This window comes from Zingiber officinale, chromosome 10B, assembly GCF_018446385.1.
Source record: "Zingiber officinale cultivar Zhangliang chromosome 10B, Zo_v1.1, whole genome shotgun sequence".
In the NCBI taxonomy this organism is placed as follows: Eukaryota; Viridiplantae; Streptophyta; class Magnoliopsida; order Zingiberales; family Zingiberaceae; genus Zingiber; species Zingiber officinale.
The window spans coordinates 63484139-63512067 of record NC_056005.1 but is presented as its reverse complement, the minus strand read 5'-3'; the positions used below and the strand labels follow the sequence as shown (position 1 = coordinate 63512067).

At 37.9% G+C, this 27929-nt stretch overlaps 1 non-coding gene across 1 annotated transcript; it reads right to left on the bottom strand.

Annotated features, from left to right (window-relative positions):
* Window positions 1-5577: 5577 nt before the first annotated feature.
* Window positions 5578-5686, bottom strand: LOC122030724. The gene has a single exon (XR_006125574.1). It is a non-coding gene; the product is annotated as a small nucleolar RNA R71 (small nucleolar RNA).
* Between the last annotated feature and the right edge of the window lie 22243 nt (window positions 5687-27929).

Below are 27929 nucleotides of genomic sequence, written 5' to 3'. Positions count from 1 at the left end.
GTTCAGAATAGCTGACAGTGGGGCAGTATATTTCAGTGACAGATTATGTGTTCCAGATCAGGAGGAACTACGAAGAAAGATTTTAGATGAGGCTCACAGGACTCCCTATGCGATGCATCCTGGATCCACCAAGATGTACCAGGACTTGAAGAAATGTTTTTGGTGGCCCGGGATGAAAAGAGACATCGCTAGATATGTCAGCACCTGTCTAACCTGCCAGAGGGTCAAGGCAGAACACCAGAGACCAGGAGGAGTTCTGCAGCCTATTCAGATTCCAGAATGAAAGTGGGAAGATATTTCCATGGACTTCATAGTGGGACTACCCAGAACCATGAATGATTTTGACGTCATCTGGGTAATAGTAGATAGATTAACTAAATCAGCCCACTTCTTAGCTATCAGAATATCCTATTCCATGGAGCAGCTAGCTTAGTTGTATCTCAGGGAGATCGTTAGACTACATGGAGTCCCATGAACCATTATTTCAGACCGAGACGGTAGGTTCACGTCACACTTCTGGGAGTGTGTACAGTCTGCATTGGGCACTAAGTTAAAATTTAGCACAGCCTTCCATCCTCAGACAGATGGTCAGACGGAGCGAGTAAATCAGGTACTCGAAGATATACTCCGAGCATGTGCCCTAGACTTCAAAGGAAGTTGGTGCAAATATCTGAGTTTAGCAGAATTTGCATACAACAACAGTTATCAGACCACTATCGGTATGACACCTTACGAGGCTCTCTACGGGCGGAGGTGTAGATCTCCAATCTGCTGGTATGAAAGTGGTGAACAGAAAGAACTAGAACTTCAGACAGATCTAGTAGCAGATACCACAGTAGCTATACAGCAGATCCGCCAGAGGATAGAGACAGCTCAGAGCCGCCAGAAAAGCTATGCTGATACACGACGCAGACCTTTAGAGTTTTCAGTTGGGGATACAGTGTTCCTCAGAGTGGCTCCCATGAAGGGAGTAATGCGTTTTGGGAAGAAGGGCAAATTAAGTCCCAGATATGTGGGACCATACCTTATCAGCAGAAGAGTTGACAATGTAGCATATGAGCTAGAGCTACCCCAGGAGATGTCAACTATCCATAACGTATTTCATGTCTCTATGCTGAAGAAGCATATCCCAGATGCCACCCAGGTGATTGAGCCCCAGTCGGTACAAGTCCGCGAAGACCTGAGCTATGACAGTCGGCCTATTCAGATAATAGACCGAGCAGTTAAGAAATTGCGGAACAAGGAAGTACCATTAGTAAAAGTTATTTGGTAAAATCACACAACAGAAGATGCAACTTGGGAGACAGAAGCCAGTATAAGACAGAGGTACCCAGAGTTATTCTAAGTTCGAGGACGAACTTTTTATAAGGTATGGGGGATTGTAACACCCAAAATTTCTCAAAATAATTATTAGAAATATCCTAGTAATTTTCTGGAATTTTAGGATATTTTTACAGAATTTTAGAGTAGCAGAAGTAGCAAAAATAAATAGAATCGAAAAATAGCCTACGCGGGAATTGAACCCGAGACCTATTGGGTCCTACGACTTATGGTGAACTCTAGTAACCAGGTGAACCCAGCAGGACCGTGCTGAAAGGAAAGGGGAACAATTATATTTATATTTGAGTTGGGCCGAATTACCCACTTAATATAAATAGGGAATTTAAGTGAGGAATTGTTATTTTCTTAAACGAGAAAACTTTTCCCTCAAACCTCACCCGCCGACTCTCTCTCTTTCTCCCTCATCTCTCGGCGCCAACCTCAAGGAGATCTAGGGTTCCATTTTGAGGAGCGTAGGAGTACCTCCCGGCGACATCAAGGAGACGAGGGCGCTCCTCTCCGCGAGAAGAACGCATAGGCGCGAGAAGATCGTCGAAGAGATCCCTTCTCCAGAAAACCTAACGATCGGATTTGTATGAAACTTCGAGCAGGAGGTAAGAAACCCCTCACCTGCAGTATAAGTAGCTCCTTTTGAGGTTTTACGCATTGGTTTAGTCGTATGCAGAATTTTGGCATGTAGGGTGTGAACTAGTGCACACCATATGTTTGATAAAAGGTGTAGCTCAGTGAAATGCTACCTCAGGCGTTTTAACAGCTTAGCTAAATGCAATAGAAGCATTTATTCAGTACATGCAGTTTTATTACAGCTTATATGGGACTATGGTCCAATGGGTGGGCTCCCATAGTCGCCTCTAGGTTCAGACAACCTAGCTCTAGGTTCAGATAACCTAGAAATAGCAAGATAAGAAAATTCAGCTATACCAGTATTTTACTTTATCAGTGGCACTGTACTGGACTAGATGTCCATTGAGTTGGGCTCCCATAGTCGTCCCTAGGTTTAGATAACCTAGTAAACCCTACTAGATTCAGAATTTGTAACCCCGGGTTTAGTTAGGGATGCGCGCATAGCAAGTACGGTTGCCTGGCCCATCAGTAGCATGATTGGTATTTTGATCTATTATTATAAATAGTTTTACAAAATTTCACAATCAGTTATGTGAACATGATTTAAATTTAGTATTAGCTTAGTTCAGTTCAGCTCAGTGTTATATCAGTTAGCTTCTTTCCATCGATACATGTGATAGTTTCATGTTTAGCTCTTGATATTCCATGACTAGTTTTGATGCCATGTTTAAGTACACATGATCAGTAACTTCAGTATTTAAATTTCAGCATGTCAGCATGTATTTCAAGTAGCATGTTTTACAAGCATGATTTCATCGTATGCATGTTTTGTGAGGTAGATGGTTTCTTACTAAACGAAAGCTTACAGATACTTCTTTTCCTTATACTGCAGATAAAGGTAAAGGAAAGATGGACTAGCGGAGGCTGGAGGTCAATGCGACGAAGATGTGTGTGGACAGGAACTTCGAATAAAGATTCTTGGAGGAACTAGCAACCTTTAGAACTTAGTATTTTCTTATAGTATTACTTTTCTGTATTTCTAGATATTTAAGTGTCCGAATTATGCAAGATATGCTTAGATGGTTAGGGGACATGCTTAGAACACTAGTTGTTTGCTATTAGAATGTTTTCCAGTTATAGTAGAACTTATGTATGTGATCTTGGCATGAAACAGTGCTGAAATCAGAGCTTAGCTGCGAAATCAGAAACCTCAATCGATCCATCGATCGATTGGAGGCCCTCAATCGATCAGCTTATCGATTGGGGAGTTTCCTCGTGAACAGTAAGCTCCTGGATCGATCAGCTGATCGATCAGGTCGCGTTCTATCGCGAACAGTGAGCCCCGGAATTGATTCCTAGATCGATCGGGGAATTAGCCTCGCGAACAAAGAGCTCTGGAATCGATCACTGGATCGATTGGCCAACCTGGATTGATCAGATGATCGATCCAGAGTTCCCCCGTGTACAGTAGCAAGCTGAATCGATCAGTGGATCGATCAGATCATTCCAGTCGATCCACCGATCGATCGGGAGGCCTGATAACAGCTGGAAACCCCTTATTTCAGTCCTGGGTCATATGTGAAGTCTAGATTACTTTCTTTAGCATAGGAATAATATTCAAGATATAGTTTAAACATGAGTTTCAGATCTGATAGCAATTAGCAGAAGAAATAGTAGTAGTTAGCAAAATTTTGAATTAGTTCAGCTTTTCCGTACCTTTAGAAAATGGTTTAGCACAGCATAATGTGACGGTCCGGCCTCGCAACCTAGCTAGTAGGAGGCGGGTCGTTACAGAAACGACCTAGTTGTGCTGAGAGGCACAGTCGTGCCCCCTTTTCCTAGCAAAATCCATGGGCAGGTGTGCCCTGAGGCACGACCATGCCTTCCCTAGGCCATAGAACACATGCCACGATCATGCCTTGAGGCACGTCTGTGTGGCGGAGAAAGTGAAGGGGTCGTGCCCTCTGGCTGTAAAAGGGGATTTTTCTTCCCTTTTGACCTATCTTAGATTTGGGGCTCCGTCCCTTTCCTTGGGAAAGAGTTTTCCCCTTTAGGGAAAATTCTAGAGCTTCCATCAAAGAGCCGTCGACGATCCGTCCACCTCCAAAGTAAGGAAACATTCTGAAGACATCGACGACTCATTGCTAAGCATTCCTTCTCCTCATTTCTTGCATTTAGGTTGTAAGAATGTTTTTATTTATGTCTTTGGATTGTTATTCCTTCTCTATGGAGTAGATTCTCGTAATATAGGATGTAGAAAGTAAATATAATGTGATGTTGATGTATGAACTATGTAATTGCTCATTTCTTTGTTCAATGATATGTTTATGACTTGTTCTATTGTGTTGTGTCTTGTATATCTTTGACAAAATATGTGTGAGGTCAATACATTTAGATGTAGAGGATCGGTCACCATGTAGAGGAGGTACTCTGGATTGGATGATTGGGGACCTTTGTGACAGAAGGTATCTCTTTAATTGGACTTTCTATAATATCTCCTTAAAATGAAGGTTAATTCTCTACAAGGAAAGTTAATTAGAGTTGGATGGATTTCCCCAACTTAATGTTAGGAACTAACTTGTATAATCTAGAGATTGTATGATCGGAGGGTCTTGTAATATTTTAACTAGACTTTCTAGGTTATTTCTTTATTTAATAACATTAATCTAACGTTAATGAGATAACTAGCAATTGTATGACGGGGCTTATGGTATCCCTTTAACCAAACTTTCTAGAGTTACTTCTTTACTTAATGACGTTGAAACTTAGTGTAAACTCTCTAGCACGACCTTCGCGGAGTTGTGTTGGACTCTAGTTAGAATTCCTACAAGAGTGTAGGTAAGGAGTTTAGGAGATAAATAATTCATAAGGACATTAACTAGCATCATAGTGAATCCAAAATCTTAGATTCTCCTCCAAATCTAATTCCTTCTTCTCTCTTGCTCACTTGCTCTCTCAACCCTCTCTCTCTCTCTCTCTCTCTCAATCTCTTGATCACAAGTGTTCAACTAACCTTCAATAGTCTAGATAACTTGCTTTGCAAAGTCACTAGTGCTTAATCAATGATCGCCGTGGATCGATATTTTTATTACTTGACGATAATTTCGTACACTTACGGATTGCACAACAAGTTTTTAGTATCGTTGTTGGGGATTGTTTCTAATTAATATTAGTTTATTAGTATGAATTACTCTAAACAATTTTCTTTTTCTTTTTAAAATTTTGCATTATCTTATTTTGTTTATATTTTGCAATTTTTTTTCATATCTTCGTATTCTCTTTCTTATTTTTAATTCTGCACTTTTTTTTTTCTCTGAGTACTAACATAACAGACAGGCCTTTGAGAGAATTTGATTGGATCCCATTGTAAGACCACAGATTGATACTGTTAACTTTCAACTTAACCCAACACTGATTTCCATGATTCAAGCTCACAAATTTGGAAGAGAAAATTCTAAAAATCCATACTTACACCTTAAGATATTTCAAGAATATTGTAATATGGTAAAGTGTGAAGGAATCTCAAAAAATGCTATTTAATTGCTACCATTTTCATTTAGCCTCAAGGGTAGAGCAAAGACTTAGTTGAGTTCCCTTCGTCCACAAAGCATAATGAGCTGGGAACAATTGGAGCAATGCTTTCTGAATTACTTTTTCCCACCTAGTAGGATAACATTCATGCGAAACCAAATCATGAACTTTACTCAAATAGAGGAAGAATAATTGTTCGAAGCATAGGAGAGATTTAAAAGTTTATTGAGCAATGTCCTCATCATGGGTTGGAGAAACGGCTTACAATGTGATGCGTGTAGATTATAGGCCTAAAGACCTAATTCGATTGGATAATTTGTGTTGTAATTTATAATACGGCCTGCGTGCCGTCATATGTTTGTGTGTGCTATATTTGATACGCGACCTGCGCGTCGTGCCTCCCTATTTATATTCTGGCTGTAAATTAGAGTTAGACTCGAATGTAACTCAAGTTTCAAAATTGTAATGTAAATTTTGAAGCGGTGGAAGGTCCACTCGAGACAGAGTTACGAGGAGGGCGCGAGCAACACGAGGTGGTCAAAGGAAGGAGCTTAAGAAGCTGTTGACCTTAAGTTGACCATCCGATCTTCTCATTGGCTTGAGAAGATCGTAGTAGGGCCATGACATAATCACAAAATTTAGTTAATTACTTGTGTATGTGATGCATGTTTAATTAAGTAATTAATTAGTGCCTAACGATTAAGATTAGATCTAAATCGTGCACAAGATGCACCCTTACGATTAGATTAGATCTACATCGTATACAAGATGCACCCTATCGATTAGATTAGATCTATATCGAGTATATGATACAACATCGACGTTTAGATTAGATCTAAATCACGTCAGCTCTAATGCCTACCGTGCCGTGATACATATCACTACCTCGATCACATGTGTTGTTGAATCTGCCAAAGCAGAGCAACACATATTATCTTGGTAGGGTACGGGGGACAATCTTGGTCCCGCCTATCAATGCATGGGTGAGTACAACTCGGTTGGATCGAGTACAACTATAGGCATTCTTCCAACAGTTGGAAAGATAGGACATAAATCACATTTATATTAATTCTGAGGCGTATTAGCCAAAGCTAATTGAAGTTTTAATATAACTGCAGATAATGATCCTATAAACAAGAGTTGCATGAGATGTAATTGGTAATCGTTACCTACCGATCATACTAAATCTTGGGCGTATTAGCCAAAGCTAACTCAAGGGTTAGTATGATGTGGATCTTGTCCCACATGAATTATAGAATTCAGTGGGAGCATCATTTAGTTAAGACCTAATTAAATGATTTAAAAGAATATGATTTTCGACATTTATTTTTGTTGTAGAATTTCCATGACGTCAAACACGAACAACTTCTCTCTACGTTCTGTCCTTAAGAAGGACAAGCTCAACGGAGCAAATTTCCTGGACTGGTACAGGAACCTGAGAATAGTTCTCACCCAAGAACGTAAACTGTACGTTCTGGAGCAACCCATTCCTGAGGCTCCTCCTGCCACTGCCACGCGAGCTGACCGAAATGCTTACAAGAAGTATCAAGATGACGCATTAGATGTGTCCTGTCTTATGCTCGTGACCATGAACTCTGAGCTTCAGAAGCAACATGAGTTGATGGGCGCTTACGATATGGTTGAACATCTTTGTCACCTATATCAAGGACAAGCAAGGCATTGGAAGAGGAACTCCAAAGAATACCTGGAAGATCTTAAGAAGAAGAGAAATAAGATTTCTACTTCAAGTATACATGTTATAGGAGTCAATTACCTCTCTATTTCTTCATCGTGGGTATTAGATACTGGATGTGCTTCGCACATTTGTACTAATGTAAAAGCTCTGAGAAATAGCAGGGCATTAACGAAGGGTGAGGTAGACCTACGAGTAGGCAATGGAGCACGAGTTGCTACTATTGCTGTAGGAACTTACTATCTATCTCTACCCTCTGGGCTTGTACTAGAATTAGATGATTGTTGTTATGTGCCTGCCTTGACTAAGAACATAATTTCAGTTTCTTGTTTGGACAAGAAAGGATTTTCGTTTACAATAAAGAATAAATGTTGTTCCGTCTATTTAAACGATATGTTCTATTGTAGTACACCTCTGATGAACGGACTCTATATTCTAAACCTTGAGAGCCCTATCTATAACATAAATACCAAGAGGTTCAAGTCAAATGACATGAACTAAACCTACCTCTGGCACTGTCGCTTAGGTCATATAAATGACAAGCGCTTATCCTAGCTCCATAAGGATGGTTTGCTGGACTCATTTGATTTTGAATCATATGAGATATGTGAGTCATGCCTACGAGGCAAGATGACCAATACTCCCTTTAGTGGACACAGCGAGAGAGCGACTGATTTGTTAGGACTTATACATAGTGATGTATGTGGCCCTTTCAATGTCGCTGCTAGAGGAAGTTATAGGTATTTCATCACATTTACTGATGACTTCAGTAGATATGGTTATGTGTACTTAATGACACATAAGTCTGAATCCTTTGAAAAGTTCAAAGAATTCAAGAATGAAGTACAGAACCAGTTTGGCAAGAGTATTAAGATACTTCGATCAGATCGAGGTGGAGAATACCTTAGACATAAGTTTCATGACTACCTAGCTGAGTGTGAGATTCTATCCCAACTCACTCCTCCTGGAACACCACAGTGGAATGATGTATCCGAAAGGAGGAATCGTACCCTATTAGATATGGTACGATCTATGATGAGTCACACAGATCTTCCGACATACCTTTGGGGCTATGCTCTAGACACGACAGCTTTTATACTCAACTGAGTTCCATCCAAGGCCGTGATAAAGACACCATATAGGATATGGACTGGGAGAGATGCCCAGGTGTCTTTCATGAGGATTTGGGGTTGTGAGGCTTACGTTCGACGTCAAGTCTCAGACAAGTTAGGACTCAAATCCGACAAGTGCTACTTTATTGAATATCCCAAGGAAACTAAGGGATATTACTTCTACATTCCCAGTCAGCACAAGGTAGTTGTGGCAAAGACTGGGGTCTTTCTAGAAAGGGACTTTGTTTCTAGAAAGACTAGTGGGAGCACGTTCGATCTTGAAGAAGTTCAAGATGCGAACAACAACACTGATGCCTCGATGGAAGTTGAACTGGAACCACAAAGTGTTGTGGATGATGTTGTTCCACAAGGAGTTGAGGAACAACAACCAGTTCAAGTAGACATACCTCTTCACATGTCTGATAGGGTACGTCGTCAGTCTGAGAGATACTCATTTCTCTTGTCTGACCATGATGACGTTGTGCTCATAGAGGATGAGCCTACCACCTATCAGGAAGCTATGATGAGACCAGATTATGAGAAATGGCTAGAGGCCATGAGATCCGAGATGGAATCCATGTACACCAACCAAGTATAGATTTTGGTTGATCCACCTGAAGGGGTAAAACCCATTGGGTGTAAGTGGGTCTTTAAGAGAAAGACTGACATGGATGGACTTATCTATAAGGGTCACTTGGTAGCTAAAGGTTTCAAGCAGATTCATGGTATTGACTATGATGAAACCTTTTCTCTAGTAGCGATGTTTAAGTCCATTCGGATCATGCTTGCTATTGCAGCTTACCACGATTACGAGATCTGGCAGATGGACGTCAAAACCACGTTTCTGAATGGAAACCTACTCGAGGATGTGTACATGACACAACCTGAGGGTTTTGTAGATCCACAGCATACTAGCAGAGTATGCAAGCTGCATAGGTCCATTTATGGACTAAAGCAAGCTTCTCGGAGTTGGAATCTTCGATTCGATGATGCAATCAAACAATTTGTTTTCATCAAGAACGAAGATGAACCTTGTGTCTACAAGAAGGTTGTAGGGGACATAGTTGTCTTCCTCATATTATATGTGGATGACATACTGCTCATTGGGAAAGACATCCCTTTACTACAGTCTATCAAGACTTGGCTAGGGACTTGTTTCTCAATGAAGGACTTAGGTGAAGCATCCTGCATTCTAGGGATACAGATCTATAGAGATAGATCTAAGAGATTGCTTGGCCTAAGTCAGAGTACATACATTGACAAGGTACTCCTTCGGTTTGCCATGCAGAACTCCAAGAAGGGATTTCTGTCGATGTCACATGGCGTGAGTCTTTCGAAGACTCAAGGTCCCTCTTCTAGAGAGGAGAGAGACCGCATGGATCAGATCCCTTATGCCTCAGCCATAGGATCGATCATGTATGCCATGCTATGTACTCGACCTGATGTCTCATATGCTTTGAGCATGACGAGCAGATACCAGTCAGATCCAGGTGAAAGTCACTAGATAGCGGTCAAGAATATTCTTAAGTACTTAAGAAGGACTAAAGAATATTTCTTGATATATGGAGGCAATGATGAGCTAGCTGTAAAGGGTTACAGTGATGCTAGCTTCCAGACCGACCAGGATGACTATAGATCACACTCGGGGTTCGTGTTTTGCATTAATGGTGGTGCTGTGAGCTGGAAGAGTTCGAAGCAGGACACAGTAGCTGATTCTACGACAGAGGCCGAGTATATTGCTGCATTAGAGGCAACAAAGGAGGCAGTTTGGATTCGTAAGTTCATCACTAAACTTGGGGTGGTTCCTAGCATTGCTGACCCCATTGAGCTCTATTGTGACAACAATGGAGCTATAGCACAGGTGAAGGAACCTCGCTCACACCAGTGGACCAAACACATACTACGGCGCTTCCATCTCATTCAAGAGATTATCGAGAGAGGAGATGTGAAGATTTGCAGAGTACCCACAGAGGCTAACATCACAGATCCCTTGACCAAGGCTTTGACACAGAGGAAGCATGATGGTCACACTAGGTCATTGGGGCTTAGAGCCTACACTGATTGGCACTAGTGCTAGTGGGAGATTGTTAGCTAGAGCCCTAGAGCCAATCATTTGATGATTGTATTATGGACTTGTTGTATCATATTCTATATAAATAAAGACATTTGGATTTTGCTTATTATACTTACTTGTATTGGTGCCAAATAAACTAAGTATAATAACGTCCTTGAGTAGAAGGTTCTTACCTATATCAATCGATTGGTTGAATCGATAGTGAGATGATATAGGGAACACTACTCTTAATCATTTCTAGTCGAGTATTAACATTCAGGGACAATGTTAATGCAATAAGACTAGCATGTAGGTCAACTCAATGACTTAATCTCACAAGTCATGGATATAGAGATATCAAGTTGACACATGGGTATGAATTAGAGAATGTATACTATATGACCCGCCATGAGAAAGTATCATGGATCGTTATATGAGTGTCATATACTTTCTCATGTGGCTATTAGTATGACTACTAGTCCTTAGACCTGAAGTCACCATGGTTCCCTACATAAGGAGTTATGTACTTTAGTTTCGTCAAACGTCACTCGTAACTGGGTGGACTATAAATGCGATTACTGGGCATGTAATAAATTATGCGGAGGGATGTAAGTGATGTAGATGGGATCTATCCCTCCTATATGACGGGAGTGACATCGATATTCTTGATAGAGTGAGACCACGAAGTGCCTGGCCATGCCCAAATGAGTCAATATGAGATATTGTGTAACACCCACGAATTTCTTAAGCTCAGTATGTGAAGATTTTCTCTTAGAATAAAAGAAGACAAGATGGAACCAAACATATATATAAGAAAAAAAAAAGAGAATTGGTCAAGGATTGAACCTTGAACCTTCTTAAGCTAAGGATTTTGGAATTACCACTAGACCATCATGAGTTATTGTTGAATAGAGAATGGATATTGTAGATATAGATAAAACCATGATTAAGAGAAGGAAGAAAGAAACATCAAGTAACTTTCTTCCTCCCTCTCTTGATTAAGAAGCAAGACAAGTTGTCTTTTCCTTCCTCACTCTTTCCCATTTTCGTGAAGATCCAAGAGGGAAGGAGAGGAGAGGGAGTAAGAGGATGAATGAAGACATTTCTTCATCATTAAGAGAATAAAAGATGAGTTAAGAAGAGGGGAAAGCAAAGTCTCTTTTTGCTTCTTACTTCCACCTAGCATAAGAGGAAAAACCAAGAAGGGATTTCATTTTTTCTTCCCTCCCCTCACCATTGCCGTGACCTAGAGCATGCTCTCTTCTTTCCTGAAAATCCAACTAAGGTTTTCTACCTAAGAAAACCAAACCAACAAGAAGGAACCCTCAAGATCTACCTCCCACAAGCAAGAGAAGCACAAAGGAGCACTAGGAGGAGAAACTCTCTTCTTTCTCTTCACAAAGGGTACCTTGTCTTAGGAAAAGACCAAGCAAGAGGATGTGAGTATCCCCTCACCTGTGGTACAAGTTGTTATATGGTTTTTATTCGAGTTTAGATGAATTTACAACCTAGAGTTTCCTTTAGAAATTTCGGTCATGATACTTGTAAAGTTTAAGGAAGCTTAAAATCAAAACCAATATGTTTAAGTTTTTCCTCATGATATGCTATGAATATGACCTTGATATTTCATGCTTGTACAAGGCTTGGAGTTAGGTAATACCCTACCTTAGGGTTTGGCCATGAAGAGGCTTAAAAACCTAGGGAAGCTCAATTTAAAAACTAACATGCCTATGATCTCTTCTATGATGATATATGAATATTTTCCTTGATGTTTATACTTGTATGTTGCTTAGAACTAGTAGGACCCTACCTTAAGGTTTCGGCCATGAAGGGATTTAATACCTTAAGGAGGCTCAACCTCAAATCTAGCTTGCTTATGTTTTACCTTATGAAAAGATATGAGAATACCATAATGCACTTAAGATTTCATGTTGCTTAGGGTTAGGTTTCACATGACAAACTTTCGGCCAACATAAAATGTAAGGCTTAGGCAAGCCTAAACTCAACCCTAACATGTTTATGTTCCTCCCCATGATATGTTATGAAATTCATAAGGTACTCACATGCTTGTAAATTCTAGAAGAAGTATCAAGTATGAAGTTTTCCATAATATGTTGTGAATGTTCTCTTAATGTTTTATACTTGTATGTTGCTTAGAACTAGTAGGATCTTACCTTAAGGTTTCGGCCATTAAGGGATTAAATACCTTAAGGAGGCTCAACCTCAAATCTAGCTTGTTTATGTGTTACCCTATGAAAAGATATGAAGATAACATAATGCACTTGAGATTTCATGTTGCTTAAGGTTAGTTTTTTTTCCATGATGAACTTTCGGCCAACATGAAATGTAGGGCTTAGGCAAGCCTAAATTCAACCCTAACATGTTTATGTTTTTCTCTATGATATGTTATGAAATTTATAGGGTACTCTTGTGCTTAGAACTTATGCTTTTGTAGCATTCGGCCACTTACACTTGGTGAACTTAGGAAGCTTGAACTTTAACCTAATATGCTCATGTGAATGCCTATGATAAATGCATGGAAATTGATTAGGATTCACATGTTTACATGATGTTTGTAACCAAGTTTTGGACCTTGTATATTTCGGCCAAGATGGATTTTAAAACCTAGGAAGCATAGAACCTAGATCAAATATGCTTATGATGTTCCTTATGATAAATGTTATAGGAATGAATGTGGGATCATATGCTTGTATGATTTCATGTAACCTAAATGAGCCTATGCATGTTTCGGCCACCCTTAGTGGGTTGTGGATTTAGACTAAATTGTGACCCAATATGTACTTTCCTTGCCATGATATGAATTAGAAGAAGTTAACTTGTGATCCAATCATGATTATGTTTTCTTTTTCTTTCCATGATGTATTATATTGCTCGTTTAAATATGGTTATGAACCATGCATGAGAATGATATCTAAAATGGCTATGTGCCCAAAATATGATGGCTATGTGCCCAAGACAAGTATAATGGCTATGTGCCCAAGTATGCATGGCTATGTGCCCATTTATGCATACCTTATGAATGACATGAATGACATGAACATGATATGCTATGAATGACATGAACGAAATATGCTATGAATGACAAGAACATGACATGCTATAAATGACATGAATATGATATGCTATGAATGACATGAACATGATATGCTATGAATAACATGAATAAGATATGCTATGAATGACATGAATATGTTATGAAATGATAGAGATATAATATGGCATGTATTTTACTTTAAATGGCTTGTACCAAAAGGGTGGGCTCCTTATGCGCCCCTAGGTCGAATTACGGGCCTAGTAAAGGGTGAGCTCCTTACGTGCCCCTAAGCCGAGCTACGGGCCTAGTTTCCTAGTAGGTTCAAGACTAGCTACCTTGGGTCTACTTAGGATGCGCGCATTATGTATGTATGTGGTACTAAGCCGGGCCCCTTCATGTTGAGATTATTTTCAAGTACTATATGATATTGTTTTAAGACATCTCACCCATGACATAAACCATGTTTTGAAAGGCATATTGCACATGACATTACCCATGTTTTAAAGGACATCTTGCAATCCATGCTTACAAAATGATGTGAAAGGATGCTTACTGTTATGCTATGATATGATGTCTCGATGTTATGAAAAGAAATGTCATGATGTTTTCACTTATGCTATGATGTACACTTATGTTATAATATGATCTATACCATGATATGATGATTTCTTATGTTATGATATGACCTATGCCATGATATGATGATTTCTTATGTTATGACATGATTTATGCTATGATATGATGTTACTTATGCCATGATATGATGATTACTTATGTTATGACATGATTTATGCTATGATATGATGTTACTTATACCATGATATGATGATTACTTATGTTATGATATGAGTTATGCTATGATATGATGTTACTTATACCATGATAAGATTTATGCCATGATATGATATGTTTTAATTATATGATATGAGTGTCATCTATTCCATGATGTATGATATGATAATTTTAAATGATATATTGGTTTTTTGTGAGTAGGAAAGGATCTCACTAAGCCTTGAGTGCATACAGATACTTTTCCTTGTACCACAGATAAAGGTAAAGGATGGATAAACTAGAGAAGCAGGAGGAAGGGGCAAGAGATGTGTGATGGTGACTTGGCTAAAGAAATAAAATGACCTGCTGAAGTGAACTTAGAATAATATGTTATGTTATGTGATGTCTTTTATGATTCCCTATGCATGTGTTAGAAATGAATACTATGACTATTTAAGTTGAACCATGTATTTCATACTCATATGCTTAGTATGTTATTCTATGCTTAGTATGATTCTAGGCAAACATAGATATGCTTCCGCTGTATGTATGTATGAATGTTTAAGTTTACTAAGTCTAAGGGTAAGAAAGTAACCCCACCCTCACTAGGCAGGAGTGTAGTAAAAGGGGCGGGCGTTACATATTGAGCTCATTTGATTGAGTGAGTCTACTTGGAGTTCAAGATTTGAATTGGTCAGAGGATGACACGGTCTATGCCTCACATTGATCAATCTAGATGTCTAGGATAGAAGGACACTTGTCATATATTGTGAGGAGTCACAATTAGTAGTCACAAGGTGATGTTGGATCTCAACATTCTTGTAACTTGGGTAGTAATGATGTATTGCTAGATACCACTCATTACTTATGCTTCTAAATGAGTTTAGGAGCATTGCCAACGTTACAAGAACCTATTGGGTTACACACAAAGAACAAGTGGATGGAGATTAAGTTCATATGATGAACCAAGAGGATTAGATTCATGTGATGAATCAAATTGGATTAAGAGTAATCCTAATTGGGCTAATTGAGTTGGACTCAAATTGATTCATGTGTTCAATGAGTCTAATTTAGATTATGACTCATTGAATCAATTTAATTAAATGAATTAGATTCATTATATTAAATTGGCTTGAATTAAATGGTTGGATTAGATCAACCATGAAAGAGATTAAGTCAAGTTTGACTTGACTTGAGAGGAAGAGGAAGAATCAAGTTTGACTTGACTTTATGCCACATCATTTATGACTTGGCATTAGGAGAACTAATGATGATGTGCCACATCATCACATGTGCCACCTCATGGAGGTTACAACTATTCTCTTTAATGACCTCCACATTAATTGTGATTAATGTGAAGGGGGTTACACCACTTGATGGAAAATGAGAAGTTTTTCTTTTGGTGAGTAACTCTCAGTCAAGTCATCTTCCTCCTCCTAAGCTCTCTTCTTGCTCCTTCTCTTCTCTTGGTCGTGGGTTTCAAGCAAGGGAGAAGAAAGGAGAGTGAGTCTAATCCAAGAAGAAAGGTTAGTGAAAGTTACATAGAGATTTTTTAGAGGAGTGTGTTCTCTTATTTTCCTTTCTTCTTCTTCCAATCCCATCTGAGAGCATCAAGAAGTGCTAGCACACTTGTGGTGTTCTCTTCTCCATCCTTGTGTGTTAGAGAATACATCTTGTTCGTGTGGATACTTCTAGAGAGTTGTCTACTTTGACAACTAGAGATCCGACATCTCCTTGGACAAGCGGGACTCGCGAAGGGCACGCATCGAAGGTATAAGATTTTCTCCATGTAGATCTAAGTGTAGATCTAGGTAAACTCGTACTCGTAGTTTTTCCAAAAATTTTTCTTTGCACGGATCCGTTGGCTAGGGAGTTTCGAGGTTTCCGCGACGTGAAAAAGCCGTTTTCGCGGCCCGAAAAACCCAACATAAACTACCCAAATCAGACCAAGATGAAGACCACATGCTTGAATCCACGACCAAATCTAAATACTTACCTCCAAAATCAAGGCTAGGGCAACACAATCTATTCTTGCCGACGAACAGAGAAGAAGGTCAGGAGGTAGGCTATACAACGACAATTCGACGATGTGTCTGCTCGGAGGAGAAAATAGGGTAATGGGAGGAGATCGGCAAACAAGGGAATCGAGGAAATCTTAGGAATCCTACCTTTATCGTCGACTCGCACGTTCGGCTCCCGGCGAGCACTCGGCGTCCGCAGCTAGGGCTGGAAAGACGACGACCGAATCATAGCTCAAATGGTCCGCGTCGATGATCTGAGTATGGTCGGCGTCAATGTCCGGCGATCGACGATGGAGAAATTGCGAGAGAAAGGCTCAGGAGGAGAAAGCTCGCGCGATGTGAAGAGGAGAAGGATCGGGCAAAGAAAAGAAAGAAAACGGGGAAAATAAAAAAAATAAAAAAAAACTTATATACATAACTTTAATTAAATCCAACCTTAGATTAAATTAATTAAACCTAAAGTTGATTCCTCAATCAACTCCCACTTAAATGGTGTATTCCAAACAAGCATCTACTGTACTCCAAATTCATCCCCTCAAAACGGATCATACAGTATCGGTTTAATTCCCGAAAAAATTCTAAAAATCGTCGAAAAATCTAATAAGATTTTTCGTCCAAAACATTGATTATTTATTTTGCAATATATTACATTCTCCCCCACTAATAAAAAATTTGGTCCCCAAATTTACTAGTCAACTCAGGAATCCTCATCCAAGGGTAACATCCAAATAGTATCCTCATCCACTACTTCGTCATAACATCATAAACATATCTCCAACCATGACAATCCACCTTCAAGTGAATAGTGACAACTCTGTGAGCTATAAACTCACCCTACTCCCGCTACTCTCACTCTGCAATCTAGCCAACTGCGGGATAAATCAACTACTTCCGAAAACCAAAATCCACTATCAACAGATCTTCCAACATCCGTATAGGGCACTCAAAATATCCATCAGTCCAAGGTAAAAATCTATACTAACGCAAAACTCCTAATCCAAAGTCTGCTGTATCCACAAACAAAACTATGATGTGAAATCACTGATCTCCATCCAATATAACACTCCGAGATATACCATAAGGTCCGGTAATCTCTCTACCATAATCCTGCTACTCAATCCAACGGATGCATCCTACAAATCAATAGCTAAAGAGTCAATTCGTCAACCCAACAATGATTAACCAAAGCATCATATCGGTAATCCTACAACAAAATCCATCATAACATGCTCCCAACTCCACTCTAATGTCTGAATCAACGGATATAATCCTATTAATCTCCGATGTTCAGCCTCTGCTGGTTGTCATTTTAGACATTAAGCTATGTCTTTTTCATGTCGTTCAACCAATAGGAACGCTCTAAGTCTCTATACATCAGGTGTCACCCGGATCCATCGCAAATCCAGATCAATGTGTTTCCTGCAGTAACTCCTCCCGGACAAGAAGTGACTTGAGAACACACATAATCTCCCATGGAAATAAAGAATCTCATTCTCATTACACGAGAATTCTAACTACTGGTACGAGACTACTCCGCTCATGCTACATCAGAACTACACCAAACCCCAAATACGATACATCTGTGTAGAGTGCAAATCCGTCTACACTAGAAAGTACCGCTAAGATAGGTGCAGCTATCTAAATTGATCTCGCAAGCATCTAGCCAAGAAAGTTTCATACCATTCCTAGACAATCCAATCAACGACATATCAATGCTAGAGAAACCCTCTATCAATCTCCGGTAATATCCAGCCAAACTAAGAAAACTACAAGTCTCTTGTATAGAATACACCTACTCCCAACTGATGATAGCCTCTATCTCCTGTGGATCTACGGTATACTCCTACTGGTCACCACGTGTCCCAGTAATCTCACAGAAGACAATCACAATACCCGCTACTAAACTTCACATATAGATGTCCCCATCGAAACATCTCTATATCTATGCTAAGATAGTGTACGTAAACCACCTCGGATCAGGAATAGATCACAACATCGTCAATGGAGATAATGAAAACTGATCTAAACACCCTAATAATACCAAATACATTGAGTCCATGAAAATATAACGTCTAGGGTACTGTAAGCCTAAGCGATAAAACCATAGCCTCATAATATCCATACAACAGGCACACCCAACCGTAAGATCCTCGACATACCTGTGATCTGATCATGCACTACAAATCAACAAATCCATATATATCACAGACATACCACACTCTATGTTATTATCAACCTCAAGTACCAAATAGTATATCATCAAGTCAAATATCCACTAATAAATCATCAAAAGATAACATATCACAACACCTGATCTCCTAACATCCACCAATCACCAATCAATCATACCAGATAGTCTTCTAAACAAATATAGAGAAAAAGGAAAGCATTCAACCTTCAACACTTGCTGCCAACAAACTAGCTGTATCCAAAAAGTCTGCCAAATCTCATCATCTCATCCTCTTAGATACTCAAATATCCACAGTAAAAACAATGTGAATCCCAAGTCCAAAGATTCACACCACCTTCTGGCTGAGAGTCCACTCATCAAGAAGATACCTCTACAACTCTCATAATCCTCCCATAAATGTCCCTCGACAAATATCGATAAAAGGTCAAACCCTCTAATATGAGATATAGACTACAAGATCTGTTAAAATGATCATGTGGTCAAGGTCTTAATGTTGGTTACTACTCGGAAAACCTAGAGGTTCCACTGTACAAAAATTTTGTACAAAGGTCTGAACCTTTTCCTATCTACCATGTGTTCTTTTAAATTAAATTTTGGATCGCCTGCGGAACTTAACACGTTTGATCCAAAACTTAATCTATTTGTTCTTTTAGGTTTTGACTTGGATCTCCTGCGGAACTTAACACGTTTAATTCAAATCACCTAAGTTATTAATTCCATTAAATATTAATTTCCAAAATTGGTTCCCAGTACTGACGTGGCGAGGCACATGATCTTCTTGGATATGGGAGCAACCACCACCAACTAGACAAAACCTTTTAAGGAAAGCTAATATTTAATTTCGTAAAATAACTTTAGGTCAACCGAAAAGAACAATCAAATCACAAGGAAAAGAAAAACAAAAAAACACTATATAGAAAAAAAATTCAAAACATTAGAATCGTATGCCTCTTGTATTTAGTATTATTTCCAAAAATAACTAGTATGATGCGGAAAAAAAAATTACTAGTTATACCTTTTAGAAAGACTTCTTGATCTTCTACCGTATTCCTCTTCTAACCTCGGGCGTTGTGTGGGCAACGATCTTCCAAGATGAGAACCACCTAGGCACCTTCTTCCTTCTTCCTTCAAGTTTCAGCCAAGCACAAGAACTTCCAAAGGATGAAGAATTTTCCACCAACCAAGCTCCAAGGGATGCATGCTTTCTCTCCTTCTTCTCCTTCCTTGATCCGGCCACATCCTCCAAGCTCCAAGAGATGATAGATTTCGGCCACAACAAGAGGAGAGAAGAAAAAGGGAAGGGCCAGCCACCACACCAAGGAAAAGAGGGAGAAAAATAGAATAGAGTCCTTAGCCTTGAAGCCTCCTCTACCCCTCTTTTATAATCCTTGGTCTTGGCAAATAAGGAAAATTTAATAAAAACTTCCTTAATTCTTTTGCCATTGAAAAGGAAAATTTATTTAATTAAAACAATTTTCTCTTTTCAAATTACAATGGCCGGCCATAACAAATAATATCTCCAAGCAAATAAAATTTTAAACACTAATTAAAACATCCTTATTTGCTTCCGAAAATTTATAAATATTTCTCCAATAATTTTATCCCTTCATGATTGGTTTATAAAAAGGAAATTTAATAAACTAAAATCTTTCTTTTAAACATGTGGATAAAAAGAAAGTTATCTCTATAAATTAAAATCTCTTTTAATCTACAAATCAGGAAAGATATCAAATCTTTTCTTAATCTTTTGTAGAAACCTAAAAGAGAATATTTAATTTTAAACTCTCTTTTAAATCATGAACATGGTTAAAAAGGAAAGTTTTCTTAAAATTTAAAATCCTCCTTTAATCAACAAATAAGGAAAGATTTCAAATTTTAAACTCTCTTTTAAACATGTAGATGATTTACAAATAAGGAAAGTTTTTACCAAAAATTAAAACCATCCTTTTAAACTACAAATAAGGAAAGAGATTAATCTCTTCTCTTAATCTTTTGTAGAAAGCTATAAAAGGAAATTTTTTATTTTTAAACTCTCTTTTAAAATCATGATATCCACATAAGAAATAATTTTAATAAAAATCCTCTTTAATATTCTAGTGGTCGGCCACCTAAGCTTGGGACCCAAGCTTTGGCCGGCCACCTACATGGCTCATCCACTTGGTCTTGGCCAGCCCTAGCTTGGGTTCCAAGCTAGCTTGGTCGGCCCCATTGGATGGGTAAGAAGGTGGGTATGCGGTGGGTATAAATCTCTATATATTAGAGGCTACGATAGGGACCGAGAGGAGGAATTGGTTTTGGTCTCCCGATAAAATTAAGCATCTCATGCTCGCCCCGAACACACAACTTAATTTTATCAATAATAATTCATTCCACTAGAGAACTATTATTGAACTACCGCACCAATCCCAAATTACGTTTTGGGCTCCTTCTTATCATGAGTGTGTTAGTCTCCCTGTGTTTAAGATAACAAATTTCCACTAATTAAGTAAGTTACTGACAACTCACTTAATTAATATCTAGCTCCAAGAGTAGTACCACTCAACTTCATCATCAGGTCGGACTAAGTCCACCTGCAGGGTTTAACATGACAATCCTTATGAGCTCCTCTTGGGGACATTCTCAACCTAGATTACTAGGACACATTTTCCTTCTATAATCAACAACACACACTATAAGTGATATCATTTCCCAACTTATCGGACTTATTGATTCATTGAACTAAATCTCACCCATTGATAAATTAAAGAAATAAATATCAAATATATGTGCTTGTTATTATATTAGGATTAAGAGCACACACTTCCATAATAACTGAGGTCTTTGTTCCTTTATAAAGTCAGTATAAAAGAAACGACCTCTAATGGTCCTACTCAATACACTCTTAGTGTACTAGTGTAATTATATAGTTAAGATAAACTAACACCTAATTACACTACGACCTTCCAATGGTTTGTTCCTTTCCATCATGGTCGTAAGCTACTGTTTATAATTTATAAGGTACTGATAACATGATCTTCTGTGTGTGACACCACACACCATGTTATCTACAATATAAATTAATTGAACAACTACATTTATCAAAAATGTAGACATTTGACCAATGTGATTCTTATTTCTAGATAAATGTTTTATACTAAAAACTAGGCTTTTAGTATACATTCTAGCAATCTCCCACTTATACTAAAAGACTAAGCTGCCATATCTGCTGCCATACATCTGATTCCCATGCCTTTCAAAAAGCTCTTGCCTTAAGGACCTTAGGTTATCATCTGATGTAATCTAGGCGGCAACAACTTCTCCTCGTTATACAATTTCTCGTATTGGGTAGTACTTGCGCTCTATTATGTTTACTTGCCTTATAGACTCATGGTTTCTTCGAGTTTGCTACTGCACCATTATTATTACAATAAATTGTAATAATCTTTGGACAAACTAGAAATCATATCTAAGTCTATCTTGAGGTTATTAAGTCATTCATCTTTTATGGCTACCTCAGAGGCTTGCCATATACTTAGCTTCTATGGTGGAGTCCAGAAAAACACCTATGCTTATCACTCTTTCATAGTTATGACTTTTCCTCCTAAAGTAAACACAAAACCTCGAGGTCGACTTATTATTGTCCCTATCTGATTGGAAGTCAAAATCCGTGCAACCTACAGGAACCAAATTAACTGCCTTGTAAGCTAGCATATAATCTCTAGTGCCTCTAAGGTACTTTTAATATATGCTTTACTGCAGTCCAATGTCCTTGTCTAGGGTTACTTTGATATCTGCTAATATGCCCTTGGCAAAACAGATTTCTGATCTTGTGCATAGCATACATTAGGTTGTCTAACTGCCGAAGCATAAAGAACTGCCTACATGTCCTCAATCTCCTTTGATGTCATCGGAGACATCTCTTTAGATAAAGACACTCCATGCTTAAAAGGTAAAAAACCTTTCTAGGAGTTTTTGCATGCTAAAAACGAGCAAGGATTTTTCCGATGTATTAAGCTTGGGATAAGTAAAATATATATATATATATTTTTCTTGCGATCCCTTATTACTTTGATCTCAAAAATATATACATTCTCCCAAGTCCTTTATATCGAATTATTTGGACAACCATACCCTTACTTCTGACAACATTTTGATATTGTTTCCAACTACCAAAAATGTTATCTACGTATAGTACAAGAAATACCACCACGTTTCTATCACACCTTTTGTATACACAAGACTTATCCGTTTATTCAATAAATCTATAGGTCTGGATTACTTTGATAAACTGGATGTTCCAAGACCTTGAAGCTTTGCCTCAGTCCATAGACTGATTGAGCTTGCACACAAGATGCTCTTAGCCCTTTACAATGAACCCTTCTGGTTGCTTTATACGGATGCTTTCTTCAAGACTTCCATTAAGGAATGCTGTCTTGACATCCACTTGCCAAATAGATAAAAGAATCCGGATAGACTTAAGCATGGTTACCAGTGAAAAAAATTCCTTTTTCATCTAGCCTTGCTTTTGAAAGTTTCTACCTTCCTGTCTATCCCTCTTTTCCTATTATAGACCTTTTTACACCCAAAGGCTTTTACACCATTTGGTGTTTCTACAAGCTTCCAGATTTTATTAGAATACATATATTCTAATTCTGTTATTCATTACTCTTTGCCAAGATATTGTATCTTTATCTTGGAGTGCTTCGTCATATGTCCGGAGATCAGGTTCATGTCCTCCAGGGATCGAGTCCAAAAACTCTCCCAAAACATGAATCCTTTTAGGTTGCCTAACAACCCTCCCACTACGACAAGGCACTTTCTGCAATTGTGTATCATTTGTGATACGTGTTGCAGTTTCCTTGTGGTATCTCATCTTGTACAGTTGGTACTAGATTAGACATGTTTTTTATTATTTCCTTAAGAATAAATTTTCTTATGGGTACATGGTTTATTACATAGTCATTTTCTAAAAATCGGTCATTGATACTAACAACGACCTTCTGATTTTTAAGACTATACACCTACTTTCATTTCTCTAGGATAACCCACAAACAAGTAAATTCCTGCCCAACTTATCATTGTCTCTCTTTTGCATATGTGCTGGACTACCCGAATCCGAATATGCTTCGAAATAGGCTTACGCCTATTCAGCAATTCTATATGAGTAGAGAGTTCTGTCTTTGGAAGGTACTATATTCACTTCCGTTTCCATAGTATATCCTTAAAATGATTTTGGTAATATTCTAAATAACTCATCAATCTACTTATTTCCATAAGAGTCCTATACCTCCTTTATCTACACCATTCTGTTGGGGTGTACCAGGTGCAGTTAGTTGGGATTGAATCCCTACTTCTGATAAGTGACTCCTAAATTCTCCCAAGAGGTACTTGCCACTACGATCTTACCATAGTGACTTTTACTTTAACATTTCTCCGCATCAGCCTTGTACTCTTTGAACTAATCAAAGTACTTAGTCTTGCGGTACATTAAGTAAATTTATTTGTATCTTGAATAGTTGTCTATAAAATAGACGAAATATTCAATACTACCTCTTGTTTGGATAGTCATAGGATCACACAAATCAGAATGAACCAATTTCAACATATCTTTGACTCCATACCCCTTAGTCTCAAAAGCTTCTTGGTTATTTTTCCTTCAAAGTAAGACTCGTAGGTTGGAAAGATTTCCACTACTAATGAACCCAAAAGTTCATCAGCTACCAATGAATCCTACTCAAGTTAATATAACCTAGCCTTAGATGCCAAAGATATAATTGACTCATTTCCGAAGGTTACTTTCTCTTAAAGTTAGAAGATGTGTTACTAATTTCCATTTGTTGCATCATGAGAGTTATTGGATTTATAAATTGCCAACCAACGTACCAGAACAGATAACTTCCCTTTTTTTCTTAATAACAACTTTGTTATTAAAAGAGACAGAATATCAAGTTCTTTGAATAGTTTAGAAACTGAAAACTAGTTCTTTCTAAACTTGGTGCGTAAAGACAATTACTCAAAAATCCATGTTTTATTCTTATCAAAAGATAAACATCTCCCACTGCAATAGCCACCATTTTTACAGTAGTGCCCATGTGGACGGTGTTTTAATTTTCATTTAGTTGCCGGGTTTCCTGAAACCCTGCAACGAATTACGGACATGATTAATGACATCTGTATCTACACTCCAGGTTCTGGTAGATAACACCACTAAACATGTTTCAACTAATGAATTAAATACACCTATATTGTTCTTAATTCTAAGAAGACAGTCTACCTTAATGTCCAAGTCCTATTTTCAATCATTACAATTGGGACTACTAAGTCTTTTCTATAGTATGACTACTAGGGGATTGACAAACATTTTAAATCCTAAGAATAATAAAAATATTTGGTCAAGATCAACTCCTTAAAATCCCCATGAATTTTGTATGCCACGATAGTGTGAACGTATACAAAATCGAAGAGGAGATTTTATTCATTAATTTTATTATCTCGTCAACTTTACTTTATGACGAATAAAATTAATAGTTGATCTGTCTTTGATCAAATATTTGGTCAAAACTTTTTGAATTTAAAATAACATTGATTCCTCAAACAATATTATTTAAATTTACCAACATCTCAAACACCGTGAATTTTGCATGCCATGATAGTGTGGATGTATACAAAATTAAACATTTGTAAGAGGAGGGGTTTACCCATTAATTACCTTGTCAATAAATCTTTATGACAAATAAAATTATCTCAAACACCGTGAATTTTGTATGCCACGATAGTGTGGACGTATACAAAATCAAACATTTGTAAGAGGGGTTTTTAATTTTATTATCTTGTCAACCTATTTATTTGACAAATTAATAGTTGGTTTTCTTCGGTCACACAAATAATAGCAGTGACTCCGATGAAGAGGATACTATTAGACGTGCCTAAGTGTATACCATTACTTGACACTAAGTCCATTAATAAGATTATGCCCCTTCCGATGGGGAAGATCACACGCTCTTAATTAATTTCCTATAGTCATCCAAAATGGAAGTTTAATCTAGTGATCTGTAAACAAGCTCATCCGATATGGAGGAAGGTACTCAGAGCCAACGCGCAAACTTGTTACATCACTTATAAACTAGTAATGGAGACCGTGGAATTTATTTAAAATAAATCTCTCTCCCACTTAGTTATTTAAAGTGAGGAATTTTGACTATGTTAGTCTACCTAACATGCATACTAACAAGCACACACAATCACAACATAAAAAAGCAATAAATAGAAAAGCTAATTTTCAACTATTATGGCTTTTATCTATTGCTGTCCTCCGTGTGTCGCCAACCCTAGCTGCTGCCATCTTTGGCCACCGCCACCAGGTCTAGTTGTCGCATCCATCTTGCTCCTTGTTCCGCTGCGCCTCTGGTCCTCAAAAAGGTTCCACGCCTTGCAAGATTCGATCCGCGACATAAATAGAATTTTACATTTTTCGATCCTATATTCCTCGAAGGAATGTACATGTAACTAGATCAAAATAAAATCCTAATAAAACTAAATACAGCTCCTGCTATATTTTATAATACAATCATGCACACACAATAAATGCCCTTGACATGTCCAAGGGTCCAATCACACACATAATAACTATAAGCCATAATAGTTGAATCCTGCATCCACAAAGTTAGCACATCCTACTATTATCCTGCCTAAATTATGTATGACATGTGCATAATTAAACTAATACCAAATACACAGAGGCAAAACCCTAGCTCTGAAACCAATTGTTGGTTGCTACTCGGAAAACCTAAAGGTTCCACTGTACAAAAATGTTGTACAAAGGCCTGAACCTTTTCCTAGCTACCATGTGTTCTTTCAAATTAAATTTTGGATCGCCTACGGAACTTAACATGTTTGATCCAAAACTTAATCTATTTGTTCTTTTAGGTTTTGACTTGGATCTCCTGCGGAACTTAACACGTTTGATCCAAATCACCTAAGTTATTAATTCCATTAAATATTAATTTCCAAAATTGGTTCCCAGTACTAACGTGGCGAGGCACATGGCCTTCTTGGATATGGGAGCAACCACCACCGACTAGACAAAACCTTTTAAGGAAAGCTAATATTTAATTTCCTAAAATAACTTTAGGTCAACCGAAAAGAACAATCAAATCACAAGGAAAAGAAAAACAAAAGAACACTATATCGAAAATAAATTCGAAACACTAGAATTGTATACCTCTTGTATTTAGTATTATTTCTAAAAATAACTAGTATGATGCAGAAAGAAAAATTACTAGTTATACCTTTTAGAAAGACCTCTTGATCTTCTACCATATTCCTCTTCTAACCTCGGACATTGTGTGGGCAGCGATCTTCCAAGATGAGAACCACCTAGGCACCTTCTTCCTTCTTCCTTCAAGTTTCGGCCAAGCACAAGAACTTCCAAAGGATGAAGAATTTTCCACCAACCAAGCTCCAAGGGATGCATGCTTTCTCTCCTTCTTCTCCTTCCTTGATCCGGCCACATCCTCCAAGCTCCAAGAGATGATAGATTTCGGCCACAACAAGAGGAGAGAAGAGAAAGGGAAGGGTCGGCCACCACACCAAGGAAAAGAGGGAGAAAAATAGAATAGAGTCCTTAGCCTTGAAGCCTCCTCTACCCCTCTTTTATAATCCTTGGTCTTGGCAAATAAGGAAAATTTAATAAAAACTTCCTTACTTCTTTTGCCATTGAAAAGGAAAATTTATTTAATTAAAACAATTTTCTCTTTTCAAATTACAATGGCCGGCCATAACAAATAATATCTCCAAGCAAATAAAATTTTAAACACCAATTAAAACTTCCTTATTTGCTTCCGGAAATTTATAAAAATTTCTCCAATAATTTTATCCCTTCATGATTGGTTTATAAACAGAAAATTTAATAAATTAAAATCTTTCTTTTAAACATGTGGATAAAATGAAAGTTATCTCTATAAATTAAAATCTATTTTAATCTACAAATCAGGAAAGATATCAAATCTTTTCTTAATCTTTTGTAGAAACTTATAAAAGAGAATATTTAATTTTAAACTCTCTTTTAAATCATGAACATGGTTAAAAAGGAAAGTTTTCTTAAAATTTAAAATCCTCCTTTAATCAACAAATAAGGAAAGATTTCAAATTTTAAACTCTCTTTTAAACATGTAGATGATTTACAAATAAGGAAAGTTTTTACCAAAAATTAAAACCATCCTTTTAAACTACAAATAAGGAAAGAGATTAATCTCTTCTCTTAATCCTTTGTAGAAAGCTATAAAAGGAAATTTTTTATTTTTAAACTCTCTTTTAAAATCATGATATTCACATAAGAAATAATTTTAATAAAAATCCTCTTTAATATTCTAGTGGCCGACCACCTAAGCTTGGGACCCAAGCTTTGGCCGGCCACCTACATGGCTCATCCACTTGGTCTTGGCCGGCCCTAGCTTGGGTTCCAAGCTAGCTTGGCTGGCCCCATTGGATGGGTAAGAAGGTGGGTAAGCGGTGGGTATAAATCTCTATATACTAGAGGCTACGATAGGGACCGAGAGGAGGAATTGGTTTTGGTCTCCCGATAAAATTAAGCATCCCGTGCTCGCCCCGAACACACAA